Below are 18,495 nucleotides of genomic sequence, written 5' to 3' on the forward strand. Positions count from 1 at the left end.
CATCCAACACTCATCATTTCAGCAAACATCAATTAGCTCCCTTACTGATAATTCTCCCAACTTACTACTCTCTCAGCATCTGCCGGCAACACCCTGTAACATCAACGTAAATCACCAATCTCTAAGATGGCTACCCCGACTATCACACCTCATCAAAAAAAATACAAACACCTAATAAACATCCCATTAATGAAAAATTTCAAAAACATACTGCTTCACCTTCCTTCTCATCAACGCTCAATCACTAACCAAAAAATATATGCTAATATCCGACATATTGCAAGAAAAAACCCCGATTTCATCGCCATAACAGAAACTTGGTTCAAAAATACTGATCAAGTCTTAACAAACCAACTTAACAACTATGATTACGACACGTTTTCTATCCCTCGCAAGAATCGTAGAGGAGGAGGACTTCTCCTTATAATAAAAAAACAATTCACAATGAAGGTGATTCCCCACGAGATACAAATGCAATATGAAATAGCCCTCTTTGACTCACAAAGCCTACAAATATGTTTAGTATACTGCCCGCCCAAACTCCTGGACAACGACATCTCTCCACTGCTAGAATTCCTGATAACAAAATATGAAAAAACCTATCATCATTCTTGGCGACTTCAACCTTCACACTGACACCAGTCCCAGATCACAAAATTGCCAAACCCTACTCGACATGCTAACTAGTCTAAATTTCAACCTCCAAGTTAACAACCCCACACATAAAGCGGGTCATACACTCGACCTGATCTTCACTAACCAATACTTCTCAGATTCTTCTATTTCAGTCAATCCAGTCCCCTGGTCTGATCACTACATACTACAATGCAATACAAAGGCAATAATCAACGACTTAACAAGAACTAACACACCTCAACAATCCTTCAAATACCGGCCGCCTTTTCAAATCGATCTACTGCAACAAGAACTGGGAAAACAACTAACCAACCTTGACCTCTCAAACATAAATAGCGCGATCCAATCATGGTTCCAAATCACAGAAAGCACAGCTAACAATATAAACCTGGAGAAAATTAAACAGCTAAAAAGCCACAAAGAACAACGAAACCCATGGTATAAAACTCAATTAAGAAGCATGAAATCTAACCTCAGGAAAATTGAAAAAGAATGGCTAAAAGACAGATGTCCAGTAAAAGCACAAAGGTACCGCACCCAAATGGCCACCTACAAAAAAATGATATTGAACACCAAGCGGGACTATTTCAGCCAAAAAATCAAAAGCTCCACCAATAACTCCAAATCTCTATTCAACATAGTAAATAACCTCATCTCTGAAAACTTCAGCGCAGACATAACTGAAACCAAAAATTTGAGCCAAGACCTAGCATCATTTTTCAAGACAAAAATAACCAAAATAACTGATACCTTCAAAACCCCCTCAACCAAAGAAGAAAAAACCAACACAACGAATAGTACACCTTGGTTGTACTTTGAACCTATCTCCTCAATAGATGCTGAAAAAATGCTAAAAAAAATAAACCCAGCCCGCCATGACCTCGACACCATCCAGACTAAAGAACTTAAAGAAATCTCTCATTCCATAGCTCCTACAATAGCAGCAATCATCAATAAATCTCTTGAAGAAGGTGAGCTACCAATTGAACTGAAAACCGCAACAATCAAACCAATACTAAAAAGAAAGAACCTGAATCCAATCGACATGAACAACTACTGTCCTATATCAAATCTACCCCTTCTTGCAAAAATGACAGAGAAAGCAGTCCTGAAACAGCTTAATGAACACCTGGACAAATACAAACTTCTTCACACCACTCAACACGGCTTCAGGAAAAACCACAGTACCGAAACTCTACTGCTCAACCTATCAAACAACATACTCAGAGGAATGGAGAGCAAAATAGGACATCTACTAATTCTCCTCGACCTATCCGCAGCATTTGATACAGTCGATCACAAAAGGTTAATATCAAGCCTAGCAAACATCGGGTTAGCGGGCAAAATGCTGAAGTGGTTCACTTCGTTCCTAAAAGATAGATTCTTCAAGGTCTCTATCAACAGTAAATCATCTGAAGCAATCCCCCTTGAAACAGGAGTTCCACAAGGGTCTGCTCTCTCTGCCACTCTCTTCAATATTTATTTACTCCCCCATGTCAACTCCTATCAAGCCTAGGGCTAACCTTCTATATGTATGCCGATGACATACAACTCCTTATTCCAATCTCTACCACAATCGAAGACACACTGATACATGCAGCATCCTACCTTGATTCAATCAGAAATTTGCTAAACCACCTAAAGCTTTGTCTAAACATGAGCAAGACGGAGTGCATTCTAATAGAAAGAAAAAACGCAGGACCTAAAACCATACCATCACTTCAAATAGACGACATTTCCATACAACGCAAAGAAAATGTAAAAGACCTGGGAATTTGGATTGACAGTGAACTAAACTTCAAAAAACACATCTCCACAAAAACGAAAGAAGGATTCCACAAACTACAAATACTTAAACACCTAAAACCAATGCTACACCACCAAGATTTCAGGACAGTCCTACAATCTCTGATCTTCACCAGCCTAGACTATTGCAACTCACTACTGATAGGACTACCTAAAGCAGCCTTAAAACCACTACAACTACTACAAAATGCTGCAGCCAGAGTACTGACAGGCAAGAAGAAATCAGACCACATCACCCCCATACTCAAGGGCCTACACTGGCTTCCAGTTGAAAAAAGAATTGAATTCAAGATCTTAACAATTCTTCATAATGCAATTTACAAGGCAGATAACACAGCCCTTGACAATATCATAAAGCTTCACAGAACACAACGTACAACCAGAACAGCAAGTAATCTAAATCTTCTAATACCTTCACTCCCATTAGCTAAACTTTCCACAACAAGAAATCGAGCCATTTCTATCGCTGGTCCAAATTTATGGAACTCACTACCACAAAATCTGAGCTCACAAAGTAACACTAAATCTTTTTAAAAAGAGCTCAAAACCTGGATATTCAGCCAAACATTCAAAGACGGTATCGGTTAAGTTCACAGACCAAGTCACTGATCACATCAAATTTATCGAATATATGCAACTCCGAGACTTACCTTTACCTCCCCTGTTGTTAATATCACCCTGATAACTATGTCTCCAGTCATTATAAACAAGGCCTTTCGTTAATTCTTGCTTTTTACACCATTACTGTCCTTTTTTACCTTGCTGTCCCATCTGACAGACCCTGTTCAAAATGCTACAATTTATTACAAGTTTTCTTTTTTTAGCTGAATCAGTTACTGTTAAATGTTAAACTGTGAAATGTTAAATGTCTACTGTCAAATGTTATTGGTTGTTGTACATGTAAACCGGGGTGAAGGCACATAGCCATACCTCGGTATATAAAAACCTTTAAATAAATAAATAAAATGTACCTCTGGTAAATTGTGATATCTTGTACCGCAATGTTACAGCATTGGAGAGTGTTGTTTTTCAAATAACATACATCCAATATTTTCCCATATTTACATTTTCAAACATATTACTTTTCAGGTTTACATGTTACATCACACATATATGTATATGTTACCATTTTATATGTCCATTTTAAATTCTGTGATGTTATGATTTCTGTGTGATTATGATTTCTTATATGTTATTATGATTTCTTTATTAGTATGTCTTATTTGTTTATATGTTGTAGCCCCTGATGCAGCCCCATTGTAAGAGGGTGAAACTCGGCCTGAGTTGGGCTTGTTAAAAGATATTGTCTCTATCCAATAAAGAATCCAGATCGGACATTTGGCTTCTAATTCTGTTTTGTTGCCTTCCTATAAATTCCAGACTTCACTCTCATAGCCACATAGAATTAGTTGAATAAGGCTATCAAATAATTTTATAGTGTGAAACTGGCCAGCTTTTTAAAATTACGCAGAATACCCTTTGGACTTTTTTATTAACACCAAATATTCAAAAGCTGTGTTCATCCCATCAAGCTCATATATCTCATTAAAGAGGTAAATTGTATAACACAATAACTTTGTTTTATTATTGTTACTCATAAATTATAACAATAACATTAATCTTGGAATTTTATAAATATTTAATATAAATTAAAGGTTTTCACAATAGGTTGTGTCGTGAAACATTTTATTATATATATATTTAAGGAAACATACATAAATTGTTGAAATACATTTCGTTCGTTTAACCTTTAACCTCTGTTTGCTAGTAGACTGAATTACTGTGTCATGAAATTATGTTTGTCTAAAAAGTGTGTCACCAACATGAAAAGTTTGGAAAGCTCTGATCTAGGCAATCCGTCTTGGAAGGAGAGGCATTGCTGGGAGAGGCTAGAGGTGCCGTCGGAGAAATTCCTACAGTAAGAATACCTGCTGTGGTAAGACCAGTAGTTTTCTCACTCGAGATTATTTGGGAAGCAATACTGGAAATGAGACTGTCTATATTACAACAATTACTTCCAGTTAATATTAAATTCAAAGAGCTGGATGATAAAATTAAGGTCTTGACTAATACAAATACAGAGTTGGAGCAGCAAGTATCTATTATTAGATTACAGGTGAATGGAATAGAGCAAACTCAGTCAGTAATGACCAGAGACAGAATTAATTTGTCTTTAAAAATGGAAAATCTGGAAAACCTGGTTAAAAACAGAAACTTGAGATTTATAAATTTTCCCCAAGTACCATTAAATCCTCCAAGGGACGTGTTTAAAAGATATCTCACAGAAACTCTTCAAGTCGCAGAAAATCTATTACCACCTAATTAAAAAATGTTTTACTTGCCCAAATTTAGAAGAACAGAAGACCAGAATGATGGAATTGCATCTTTAACACCAGTTCGTGATCAGCCTTTGAATATTTCTGCAGTGTGAGACCTTGGACACAGATCTAGCAGTTCCTGCGACGCTGATAGTGACTTTGGCACTTGAGCCGGATAAGGAATGGCTATTGAAACTGTGTCTAAGGCACAGGAATGATTTATTTTTATGATATAAAGTCAGAGAATTCCCTGATGTCTCTCGAGAGACCCAAAAAAGGAGGAAAGCATTCCTCCTATTGAGACCACAGGTCTTGCAAATGGGGGGGGGGGGCTTTTTTCTAAAATTCCCATGCAAGTGCATGGTTAAGTATGAAAATAATACCTATGTATTCTTTGACCCCCCCCCCCCATAATGAACACAGTTTTTGGTGGGGAATGTATCTGTGGCACCAGTAGCGCCCTGCTTGGAAACTCTAAGTTCCCCATAAATAAAACAGAGTTGCTGTAATCCTATTGAGAATATTTCTTTGTTATTTAATAATATTTCTTTAGGTTGTGGTAGATCCACCCTCAATTTTGAGGACTTTATTTAGAGAGGTATACAGAATTGTATGGTGATATTTCTTGTAAATGTAATGTACCTTAGTCTCTATATTTCTGTTCAAGATTTTTATCTTGTGTTTATTGAAAAATTGCATAAATTAAAAAAAAAATTAAATTCTGAAGTAGACCCAAATCGCAGCTTCAATAGTCTTTCATAACCAAGGAGACGGGCCTCTGGACTGATCTGTAGTATTTCAGGACAAAAATTAGCAGGTAAGAACCAATTTTCCTTTCCTATTCACACCCCAGATCAGTCCAGACAAGTGTGATGTACCCAAACTCCCCTACACTGGACAGGAACCCGAAAGACCCGCTCACAATACACCCTCACCAAACGTAGCATCTTCCAAGTGCCCGAACATTCGCTCAGTAATGTCTGGTGAAAGTGGGAAGGGAAGACCATATCACAGCTCTACATATCTCAAGGTGTCACCAATTGACACACCGCTCAGGAGGCACTCTAGAAGAATGCACTCATAACCCCTCTAGGGCCGTTTGATCTTCAGAGACAGGCTGAAAAAATAGTCCCCTTAAACCAAAGAGAAAACATGGTTTTAGATGCCTTACATCCCTTCTGTGCTCCACTAAGCAATACAAAGAGATGATCTGCCCAACAAAAACACTTAGAGATCGTAAGATACTGCAACAGAATCTGATGAACATCCAAATAAGTAAAGTTCCCTTGCATGCAACACACCCACTGACCAATGTAGGAACTCAGGAAGCTCCACCATCCGGTTAACATCGAAGGAGGAGACAACCTTCAGTAAAACTGAGGAAACTATATGCAGTTTGGTCCTATTGCTACAGGACCAAACCTAAATCTCTGATATCCGCCTGACCGAACAAATGGTCAGCAGAAAAACTGCGTTCAAGAGGTCCCTCATCGACGCCCTCCGCAAAGACTCAAACAGAGGTCCACACAGCACCCGCGGAACCAAGATACGGTCCACTTTGGACATGACTTATGAATCTAAGAATGCAAGTGCTTGACCCCCTTCAGAAAACGAACATTTGAAAGACAGGCCAATGACCACTCCCACAGCTTGCCTGTTGGACATCCCAAGGCAGCAACAAAAGGGCAAGATCCGAGGGCTGTCCCCATAATATGGCTCCAGACTTTCCTCCAAACACCAGGATTCGAGCACCCTCCACACTCTGACATAAGCCAGAGTTGCAGAAGGCCTCCTAGCCTGAAGCAAGGTACCTTTCAGCCGTAAACACAGTCTCTCCAAAGCCAAGTCATGAGATAAAAAAGAAAGACCCACCTCATTCAACTGGGTCCTTATCACAGTAAGCTCTGCTGATGAGCCAACTTGAGAGGCCCGCCTATTGTGAGATGCACCAGAATCACAAGTCACAGACACCGCGGTCACTCCAAAGCCAGCCCAAAAGGCAGCACTTTGTACTGGAAATGTGCATTCCTCACCACGAAGCGAAGGTACTTCCTGTGGCTGGTGACAATTGCAATATGTGCGTATGCTTTTTGGAGGTCGAGTGAGCAAAGCCAGTCTCCTCTTTGGAGGAGTGGGGTCAGTGTGCCCCGAGAGACCATCTTGAAATTTTCTCTTACGAGAAACCTATTTAACGCCCTGAGGTTGATTGAGAATGGGGCGCAAGACACCATTCCTTTTCGGAATGAGGAAATACCTTGAATAGAACCCTTGGCTTTGTTGATGGCAAGGGACCAGTTCTACTGCGCCTGCTGCGAGGAGGGCAGAGAGTTCTGTTTCAAGAACAGCCAAATGGGCGGATGAACACCACGATGGACATGGGGGAGAGGTCTCTGGGAGCCAGCTGAATGCAAACGGTACCCCTGGCGGACGATGGAGAGGACCCAGCGGTCCAATGTTATCACTTTCCAGTGACAGGCGAAGCTGAGGAGCCTGCCGCTGACTGGGGGATCATTCACCAGGGGAGCTGCTAGCTGACTTACGCTCCCTCGCTACCAGTCAAAAGCCTGTGGCTGGGGCTTGCTGGGGAGCTGGTTGGGGCCTAGGGGCCCACTGCTGGAAGGGACGACCCCTGGAACTGGTTCGAGGTGGGCGAGACCGAGCGGTTGGAGGGTAATACTTCCTCTGCTGATAAAAATGTCTACGGGAACCTTGCCTGGAGGATTTTCTGGCTGAGGACGGACCTTTTGAGGCACTAGTGGATAGCTGCTGGAGGGTATATCATGGTGGTCCTTCAGCTGCGCCATTGCATCCGGGACCTTATCACCAAACAGATTCTCGCCTGTACAGGGGAGGTCGGCCAGCCTATCCTGGACCTCTGACTGGAGGTCCAAGCCATCCTCCTGGTGCCGATGCCCACGGCGGCTAAGCGGGCTGCAGTTTCAAAAACATCGTAGGTGGAACTGACCTTGTGTTTTCCTGCTTCCAGACCCAGTGAGGTAATGGCAGAAAGGGCTTCCTGCTGCTGCTGGGGAAGGTCCTCTGCAAAATCCTGGACTCGCTTCCAGTTGTACTGAGTCATAGATCTGGTAGGCCACAATGCGGACAACCAACATGGCGCATTGGAAAATGTTTCTTCCTATGGCATCTAACTCCCTATGCTTGCGCCCCGGAGGGGCGGAGGCATGCTTACAGGAACACCAAGCCTTTTTTTTTTTTTTTTTTAATGTGGACTCCACGACCACAGACTGGTGGGGGAGCTGTCTCCTCTCAAATCCCAGGGCCTGTTGCAGCAAGTAGGTGGCATCGGCCTTTCTATTAACTGGAGAGTCGGAGATGGGGCATTCCTGTATGCGGAAGAGTTCCTTAAAAATATCGTGGATTGGAACCACCACGATTTCCTTAGGAGTGTCGATGAACTAGAGGACTTCTAGCATCTTGTGATGTACATCTTCCTCCGAAAGGAGCTGAAAGAGGAAAGCTTCAGCCATAGCCCTGACACACCCCACAAAGGATAGGTCCTCAGGTGGTGACAGACTGCTACTCTTAAGGAGATGGTTCCGAGAGGGGGTTGCTGGAGTAGTCTGAGGACGAGCCTGTGGAGTCATCACCCAAGGGGTCATAGGGATCTTCCTCCTCACTTGGGCCAGGATGCCGGGGGCGAGGGCCGTTAGGGGAAATCAGACCTGGGCTCTGAAATCTTCAGAGGCTGTAAGGGCACCGAGGGGATCATCAGCATCCTCAAGGCTCCTCCAAAGAGCCTGGACTTCATCAAGAACCTGAGAGATGAAGGCATGCAACCCCTCCTCCGAAACAGGCAGCGGACCTTTCACCACTGGAACCTCCTCCACATGCAACAGAGACTGATGTACCTCAGGCACCTCATCTAACAGGTGGCACTTGGGGACCTCCCCTGGGTCACCAGCATCCTCTTGAGGCGCCTCCCAATGCGCAGAGACTGACTTCTCGTCATCTGTGAGGCTCCCACCTGCATACCATAGTGGGCCACATGCCTGTTTCGTGCACAGGCATATCAGTTCTGTCCCCCGCCTGGCTAAAAATCCTTATACAGGAGCAGGACAAAACCCAGTGAAAAACTGTTTTGAATCACTGGCATCCTGCCTGGCTAAATAAGCTTTATGCAGACTCCTCAGACGGCTCTTCCCCGCTCTCCCAGTCCTCAGGAATGCTCTGCACCAACCATAAGAGTGGGGGCGGGGAGTCCCTGTCCTCCCCGGCTCCATCTGCCTCCTACCACATGGAGACAAGATGGCCACTGCTTTCTCCTTATTTCTGGCAACCTCTTTGCCAGTACCCGCTGGATAAAACGCTTGCCTGCTGCCCCAGAGAAGCTGCCTTCGCACCCAGAGAAATAACTGGGACAATCAGCGTGAACACAGTTTTCCGCAGTTGATGGAAGATTTGGCGTGCTGTGTGGATGATGCCATGTTGTCCTCACATGCACGCACCGCGCCGACAGTGCACTACCTCTGAGAGCCTTCTCAGACCCCGGATAGAGGAATGTGGCCTCCTGCTGCACGTTGCACCAATTGCACACAATACCCATCAAGCCCTCCTGGGCTCTGGGTGTGCTAATGCAGTCTCCTGATGCGTGCTGCGCTGCCTGAACAAAGGCCAGCTGAACCCTCCTAGACCTTGGGTGTGCTGTTGTGGCTTCCCTCTTCATCCCCTGTTCCAGAACCAGTAAAGCCAATATGACCCAAGTGCTGGCAAATCACTGCCCTACTTACAATTTACTCTTTTTTTTTGCAAAAAAACTCAACAAGGCAGCCATCTTAGACAGAACAAGGCAATCCCCTACTAGCCTGGCTTGACCTAAGGGATGGTTCACAAAGGAACCTAGCACCTTAGGGAGCCAAATGCTCTCTTTTCATCATTTTCTTTTTCTTTTTAATTTTTTCCAACTCCAGATTGCTGGTTTTACAACCTCTACCATTTGCTGGAGAAAGAGAAATACTGAGGGACTGCAGGTGGCAATCTCGGTTATGTAGCAGTGCATGGAAAGTTGTTTTTATTCTCTGCCGCCATCTGCTGGTTGGGATGCAAAACCCACTTGTATGGACTGATCTAGGACATGAGCAGGATCGCTGAATATGTTTATATGGCATACAAAGCTGTATGAACTATATTTATAGAGTCCTTTCTTTACTTGTGTATTATAGTTACTATTTATCATGGAAAGGGATACGTCCGGATGAGATGCTAGGCTGGTGCCTTCCACTTTGGCTCCGAAACAGGCCAGCGCGGCCACCTGAACCTTGATGGAGTTGAGAGACAACCCCTTCTGTAATCCGACCTGCAGAAATTCCAGGATCGTGGGAATTTTGATGTTGCAGTCTTCGCACCAAGTTTCAAATATGCTCCATATTCGTATGTAGGTCAGTGATGTGGAGAACTTGTGGGCTCGGGGCAAGGTGTCAATCACTGCCCTAGAGTATCCACTCTTCTTCAGGCATGTCCTCTCAATGGCCAGACCATAAGAGAGAATAGAGTTGGAGAATCGGGCCTTGCTGGAGCAGGTCCCTGTGTGGAGGTAGAGGGAGAGGGCTCCCAGTCACGAGACTTTGCATGTCTGCATACCACAGCCTTCTTGGCCAGTCTGGGGCCACTAGAAGTACTAGCCACCTGTGGTGCTCTCTCTTGCGGATGATCCCGCCCAGTAGTGGCCAAGGGGGGAAGGCATATAGCAGGTCTTCCTGTGGCCAGGTCTGGACGAGGGCATCGATCCCTTGGGATTGTGGTTCTCATCTGCGACTGAAGAAGTTGGGAACTGGGTGTTGGACCGGGTTGCCAGGAGATCCATGGCTAGGGTTCCCCAGCGGTTTACTATCAACTGGAAGGCTGTGGTCGACAGCCTCCATTCCCCTGGATCTAGACTTTCTCTGCTGAGGTAGTCCCCAGTGACGTTGTCTTTTCCCACGATGTGGGCGGCTGAGATCCCTTGTAGGTTTGCTTCCGCCCATGCCATTAGGGGGATCTATTTCCAGGGACACCTGTTGGCTTCTGATGTAGGCAACTGTCGTGGCATTGTCTGACATGACTGACAGATTTGCCCCGGAGTCTGTGACTGAATCGTATGCAGGCTAGTCTGACCACCCAGGTTTCCAGTCGGTTGATGTTCCATCCCGACTCTTCCTCGTCCCATTGCCCCTGGGCCGTCAGTTCCCCACCCTCGTAGGCTCGTGTCCATGGTGAGCAAGATCCAGGTCAGTGGGGATAGCCTTACTCCCTTGCTCAGATGGTCTTCTTGTAGCCACCATTGGGAGCTGGTTCCGCACCTCCTCCAGGAGCTGCAGGTGAACGGAGTAGTCCTGGGACATCGGCTTCCACCGTGACAGTAGGGAGTGCTGTAGCGGTCGCATGTGTGCTCTTGCCCATGGGATCACTTCCAGGGTTGATGTTATGAGGCCGAGGACTTGGAGGTAGTCCCATACTTTGGGGCGAAGACTTGTTAGCAGGTTTCGCAATTGGTTCGTCAGTTTTCTTCTCCTCGTAGGGGGAAGAATGACCTTGTCTTGTCTGATGTCGAACCGGACTCCCAGGTATTCTAGAGATTGGGATGGCTGTAGGCAGCTCTTGTTTGTGTTGACAACCCACCCGAGGTTCTCCAGTAGAGCCTTGACTCTGGTGGTCGCCTGATGACTTTCCTCTGCAGACTTTGCCCTGATCAGCCAATCGTCCAGATATGGGTGTATGAGGATTCCCTCTTTCCTCAGTGTCGCCACTACTACCACCATAATTTTGGTGAACGTCCCGAGGGGCTGTGGCTAGCCCGAAGGGTAGCGCTCAGAACTGGTAGTGGTGGTCCAGGATCACAAAGTGCAGGAAGCGCTGATGCTCGTGATGGACCGGGATGTGCAGGTATGCTTCTGACAGGTATTGCCCTTATGACCGAGCGCAGGATTTCCATGTGGAAGTGTGGTACCCTCAGGTAGCGGTTGACTGACTTGATGTCCAGGATGGGCCGGAACATTCTCTCTTTCTTGGGGACGATAAAATAGATGGAATAGTGCCCAGTATTTTGTTGATGCGTGGGCACCGGCGTTATGGCCTTTAGGGCGAGCAATTTGGCCAGTGTGGTTTCCTCTACCATCCTCTTGGAGGGTGCGTGGCAAGGAGATTTCACTAACTTGTCCGGAGGGATGTTTTGAAAGTCCAGATAGTATCCCTCTCGAATGATGGTTAGGTCCCACTTGTCCGCTGTTATCTCAACTCATCTTTGGTAGAATAGGGCAAGACTGCACCTATGGCTTCTTCCATAGCAGTTCAGGACTCTATACACTCTTGCATAGTGTTAGAGTAGTCAAACCAAAGAAAATTCCAAACAAGAAGAAACCTTACCTCTACAGACGAGCCCTGCTCTCATAAGAACTTAAGAAATTGCCATGCTGGGTCAGACCAAGGGTCCATCAAGCCCAGCATCCTGTTTCCAACAGAGGCCAAACCAGGCCACAAGAACCTGGCAATTACCCAAACACCAAGAACTTCCCATGCTACTGATGCAATTAATAGCAGTGGCTATTCCCTAAGTAAACTTGATTAATAGCAGTTAATGGACTTCTCTTCCAAGAACTTATCCAAACCTTTTTTGAACCCAGCTACACTAACTGCACTAACCACATCCTCTGGGAACAAATTCCAGAGCTTTATTGTGCGTTGAGTGAAAAAGAATTTTCTCTGATTAGTCTTAAATGTGCTACTTGCTAACTTCATGGAATGCCCCCTAGTCCTTCTATTATTCGAAAGTGTAAATAACAGAGTCACATCTACTCGTTCAAGACCTCTCATGATCTTAAAGACCTCTATTATATCTCCCCTCAGCCGTCTCTTCTCCAAGCTGAAAAGCCCTAACCTCTTCAGCCTTTCCTCATAGGGGAGCTGTTCCATCCCCTTTATCATTTTGGTTGCCCTTCTCTGTACCTTCTCCATTGCAACTATATCTTTTTTGAGATACGGCGAGCAGAATTGTACACAGTATTCAAGGTGTGGTCTCACCATGGAGCGATATAGAGGCATTATGACATTTTCCGTTTTATTAACCATTCCCCTCCTAATAATTCCTAACATTCTATTTGCTTTTTTGACTGCTGCAGCACACTGAGCCGACGATTTCAATGTATTATCTACTATGACGCCTAGATCTCTTTCTTGGGTGGTAGCTCCTAATATGGAACCTAACATCGTGTAACTACAGTAAGGGTTATTTTTCCCTATATGCAACACCTTGCACTTGTCCACATTAAATTTCATCTGCCATTTGGATGTCCAATCTTCCAGTCTTGCAAGGTCCTCCTGTAATGTATCACAGTCTGCTTTTGATTTAACTACTCTGAATAATTTTGTATTATCTGCAAATTTGATAACCTCACTCGTCGTATTCCTTTCCAGATCATTTATATATATATTGAAAAGCACCGGTCCAAGTACAGATCCCTGAGGCACTCCACTGTTTACCCTTTTCCACTGAGAAAATTGACCATTTAGTCCTACTCTCTGTTTCCTGTCTTTTAACCAGTTTGTAATCCACGAAAGGATGTCGCCTCCTATCCCATGACTTTTTAGTTTTCGTAGAAGCCTCTCATGAGAGACTTTGTGAAATGCCTTCTGAAAATCCAAATACACTACATCTACCGGTTCACCTTTATCCACATGTTTATTAACCCCTTCAAAAAAATGAAGCAGGTTTGTTAGACAAGACTTCCCTTGGGTAAATCCGTGTTGACTGTGTTCCATTAAATCATGTCTTTCTATATGCTCTACAATTTTGATCTTGAGGATAGTTTCCACTATTTTGCCCGGCACTGAAGTTAGGCTCACTGGTCTATAGTTACCCGTCTCGCCCCTGGAGCCTTTTTTAAATATTGGGGTTACATTGGCCACCCTCCAGTCTTCAGGTACAATGGATGATTTTAATGATAGGTTACAAATTTTAACTAATAGGTCAGAAATTTCATTTTTGAGTTCCTTTCGTACCCTAGGATGCATACTCTCCTGCGGTGATATCTATGGGCTCTCCTCTTGTTGTGTTTGTTCCGAAAGCTGGCCTCTGCCTGCGGGGCGAGGGGCTTGATATGTACTCTTGTAGGGTCTGAAGCTCTGTGATCCTCTGCCCCTAGGTAATCGGGGGGGGGGGGGGGGGGGGTGTGTGTGTCGGGTGTTGGCTTCTTTTGTTCTTGTCCTCCGGTAGCAGAGGTACTGGGGACTCACCCCATTTGTCGGCTAACTTCTCCAGTTCGCTTCCGAACAGGGGGGCTCCTTTAAAGGGCATTCTCGTGAGTTTTGTCTTGGAAGTCGCGTCGGCTGACCAACTTCGGAGTCAGAGTTGCCTTCTGGCTGCTACTACAGATGAGACACCCCTGGCTGAGGTGCGTACTAGATCAGAGGTCGCATCCGTGGGGAAAGATATCGCTGGTTCTAGTGCTTCGACAGGCATGGCAGCAGTCCTGGTTATGGATAAGCAGGTGCGTGTTACCACGGCACAGCAGGCAGCAATCTGTAGTGATATAACTGATACGTTGAAGACTATTTAAGGATGGATTCCAGACGTCTGGTCCTGGGCATCTTTGAGTGCCGCTCCTCCCTCAACTGGGATGGTAGTGCGCTTTGTGATCACGGAGACCATGGCGTCCACTTTGGGGAACGCCAGGAGATCTTTGGTTGAGGGTTCCAGTGGGTAGAGGGCTTCTAGGGCCCGTCCGCCTTTGAAACTGGCCTCCGGGGCATTCCATTCCAGGTTGTACGGCTTGCAGCAGAGCTGTTGTACGGCTGTTGTACGGCTTGCAGCAGAGGGAAATGGCGTGAGGCCTGAAGGAGTCCTTCTAGCAGAGGGTTAGTCTTCGGTTCCCCTGTGGCACCAGTGCCCGGAATGGCGAGCTCCTTCAAGCTGTGAACCACGAGGTCTGATAGCTCGTTTTTGGAGAAAAAAAACAAAACGCCTCATGGTTCGGTAAGGTTCCATTCCTGGAGGGATTTCCCCTTCCTCCAGGGAATCCTGATCCTCGGCCGAGGTGTCTGTGCCCCCTATGGAGAGGCTTTTGGCCGGTAGAGGCATGTCTCTGGGGGGCCTAGAGGGCCCTGGGAGGTTAGGGTCCTCTGGGGGAGGGTGTGGTTGTGTCATCGGTAGCACCTTTAAAGAATTCTACCCAGGAAAAGGATCCTTGATCTAGATTGAAAACCGCTGCATCCCCGGGGAGCCCCATTTGAGGGAGGCTCATGCTGGGGGTGGAGATGTCCGGTTTACTATCGGTGGATCCGGATTCCTGTACTGGCTGGGGAGGGCCTTGACCTGGTTCTCCAAGAGCCTCCTTGCTGTGCGCGCCCGGCCCCCTTGTGCACGTCGCTGTGTGCACGTCACATGCCGATTTGCATACAAGTAGGTTGTGCGTCCGGCTTGATTAGACGGACAGGACGGTGATCGATGGGAAATGGCGTTGGCGACCACGCGAGCAATATGGCGACCACCTCAGAGGGTCTCCATGTGGGAGGACCCTAGTATTGGATTGGAGTCTAGCCCGGATGGGGCTGATCAACCCCATAGCACAGACGCCGACTGACTATCTATGCGGCTTTCTGAGCCTAGGAGACCGGAGACTTTTAGAAAGTTTTCTACCTTACCTTGTCTTGGCGTTTCCCAGGTTTCGTTCCGGGCAGTCTCCGGCTGAGGGGGGAGAGGGAAAAGTACCTTCACCGCCGTGCTAGGTGTTGCACCCGCTGTCTCTCAGCCTCTCCCGTTGCCGGGGGTAAGTCCACGCTGGGAACCGGCTGCCGGACCGAGGCCTACCTCTGAGGGATCTCGGAAATCACCTCAGGAATTCTCGACTGGGGGAGGGACCCGTAGGTATCACCGCAGGAGAGCAGGGCTCGTCTGTAGAGGTAAGGTTTCTTCTTGTTTGGAATTTTCTTTGGTTTGAATACTCTAACGCTGTGGAGGAGTGTATATTTTTATTTATTTTTATATACCGACATTCGATCTCAATTGAGATATCACACCGGTTTACATTCAGGTACTGTAGGTATTTTTCTATCCCCAGAGGGCTTACAATCTAAGTTTTTGTACCTGATAGAGTCCCGAACTGCTATGGAGATGGAGAAATACTGAAGAGCAGAGCTTCCTGCAGCGTATATGTACTGGTGGTGATGTCAGATTGAAATCAGACTCAGGACCAATGGGTATAGTGTCCAATGGGTATAGTGTCCTGATAGCAGTTGGAGACAGAGTCAATCTGCTACACGCTAGGAAACTAGAGATTGGGGGAACACCTGCACCATGTACCAGTCTTAGCACAATCCACAGAGAATGGTGTACATCAGTGGTTCTCAACCTTTTTTCTGTCAGGACACACCTGACAGATGGTTCTCACATGCGTGACACTGAACACATGATCGTCACGGGGCTAAATGTAAATACTCTATCTACAGGATCCACCCTGACCCCCCAACAATGGCTACAGAACAGAACTAGGACATTCCCCGTTCAATTTACCATACAAAAATGATATTTCTGATGTCATCTCAGTAACAGCAACATAAACACTCTCTCCTACCAGGTGCAATAGCCCTCCTTACGAAAAAACAGTAATTTACCACCAATGCATGTTCTATTGAGAAAACACAACAAATAATATTGATACAAATGCCTACATGCTAGTAAAATACTTCACCTCTGTCACACACAGAATCGACCTTCACCAAGTACAGAAAGACCACAAATTACAAATATGGAAACAGAAATGGGAATGGAAACCCCAAAAAACCACTATGCATTCTGTGGAAAACAGAAATATAGCATCTCTCAGACTTCCAGGATCTGCAATAATGTACATAAACTAATGTGTACAAAGTTACACCTGCATTATGGAACTCAAACAGTAATAACCCAACCTATGAAAAGGCAGCACTGCAAAAATGACACCTTAAACACCAATACACCTCATATTAGGAAAACAGAACAAGCCAAGCTGCTATAGATCCCTACCAAGAAACAAGCTTACAGAACACCCTTAGCTGGGTCACACACGCATAACACAGACAGACCCTCACCAAATACAGCATAAAGTGACCATAAAGCTAATGTTTTTGTTTTTACGTTGTTACACTGCATACAGAGTTTGGCTTCTTGCTGTTTCCAGTTCAGTTTTTGTCTCCACATTTCGATTTATACATTCCTCGAGAAATATAAAATAATTCTAAAACTAGAATATAATAAATGTTTCAAAACAACTGATAAATGGAACATCCAGTCATTAAAAATTTTCAAAATTCTCCAAACACCAATAAAATATTTCTAACAGCAGACATCACATAATACCCAATAATTAAAATGGCAGTCAATCACAACAAATGAACTTAAAAAGCAACTTTTACTTACCCTCTCCAGTAACTCTCCTACTCCTTTTCCTTGTAGGCCAATAGCACATACCCGAAGCAGCAAGGGCTTCTGAAGCTCTGTCCTCACGTTCTTCTTCCTTAGGGCCCATGACTAGTCTATTACACACACACACACTTTCTCTCTCTTACACACCAGTCACACATACCAGTCACCTACATGACCAATCTCTATCTCTCTCACTCACACACACACACACACACACACACACACACCAGTCACCTCCCTGAACAATCTCTCTTTTCCTCCCACACCAGTTACGTCCCTGACCAATCTTTCTCTTACACACACCAGTGACTTTCCTGAGCAGTATCTTGCTCTCACATGTTTTCTCTCTTACTTACACACACACATTTTCTCATACACATATGCTGGCTCACTCTCTGTCTCACTCACTCATCCCCACCCATAGAACACATGGCAGCTACAGCACAAGGTAGCCGGTTTGCTGCTATTAAAAGCAGAGTCCTGACAGGTTAGAAACTGCAGCAGGAATGACCTCCCTGCCCCAGAGTGGTAAGAAGGCAGCACTCAGCTGATTACTTGTGCTGCTATCATGGCACAGAGCAGTCAGCCTAGAATGTAATTGCTTTTTGTTCTCCCCACCCCAGCCTTTTATTTTTTTTGCAGTTTGATTATTATTATTTTTATGTTTTCTTGCTGGTGTTGTGCTGGTGACAGAAGGGGAGGTCAGAGCCAGGCCAAGAGGGGAGGGGGAGGGCATCAGCACTGTACTCCTGTAGCCCCTGGCAAAGTGGCCAGCCAGCACCGATATTCAGCTCCGGGTCCGGGCAGCTGATGGACAGCTTTCCCCAACAGCTGTGCTGCAGGAAATTCCAGTGGCCACATTCTCAGCTGACTGCTCTGTGCCATGATGATTGCAGCACAGGCAAACTGCTGCGTGTAGCGGGGCCAGGGAGAGCCTTGGGATGCAATTTCTGCAGCAGCAGCACGCATGCATGGACTTTTCTTATTCCCGCATGCCCGGTAAACATCACTTCCTCTTCCTGGCCACAGGGGCGGGAAGAAGAAAAGGTCTTGTTGCCGGCTTCCACAAACACTGCTGCCATTCCCCTCGGGGCTTGAATGTGCTGATAGCCTGGGCAGGAACGGCAGCAGTGTTCATCTCGCTGAGGTGAAAAGGGGGGGGTGGGGGGGAAGAGCAGCAGGTGCGCGACACACCTGCCAGTGCTTTGCAACACACTAGTGAGCCGCAACACACTGGTTGAGAACTGCTCATATACACCATCATCGTATTCCAGTGTCAGCCCAACTCAAAAGAGGAGCAACAACAGTACAACACCTTAATACTAGTTCAATCTAGAGATTAGG

General features: G+C 45.6%; 1 protein-coding gene across 1 annotated transcript in view; it reads right to left on the bottom strand.

Moving 5' to 3' along the window:
- Positions 1-18,495, bottom strand: part of SRCAP (Snf2 related CREBBP activator protein) — an 845,719-nt gene that overhangs the window by 45,807 nt on the left and 781,417 nt on the right.

This window comes from Rhinatrema bivittatum, chromosome 6 (genome assembly GCF_901001135.1).
Source record: "Rhinatrema bivittatum chromosome 6, aRhiBiv1.1, whole genome shotgun sequence".
NCBI classification, from domain to species: domain Eukaryota; kingdom Metazoa; phylum Chordata; class Amphibia; order Gymnophiona; family Rhinatrematidae; genus Rhinatrema; species Rhinatrema bivittatum.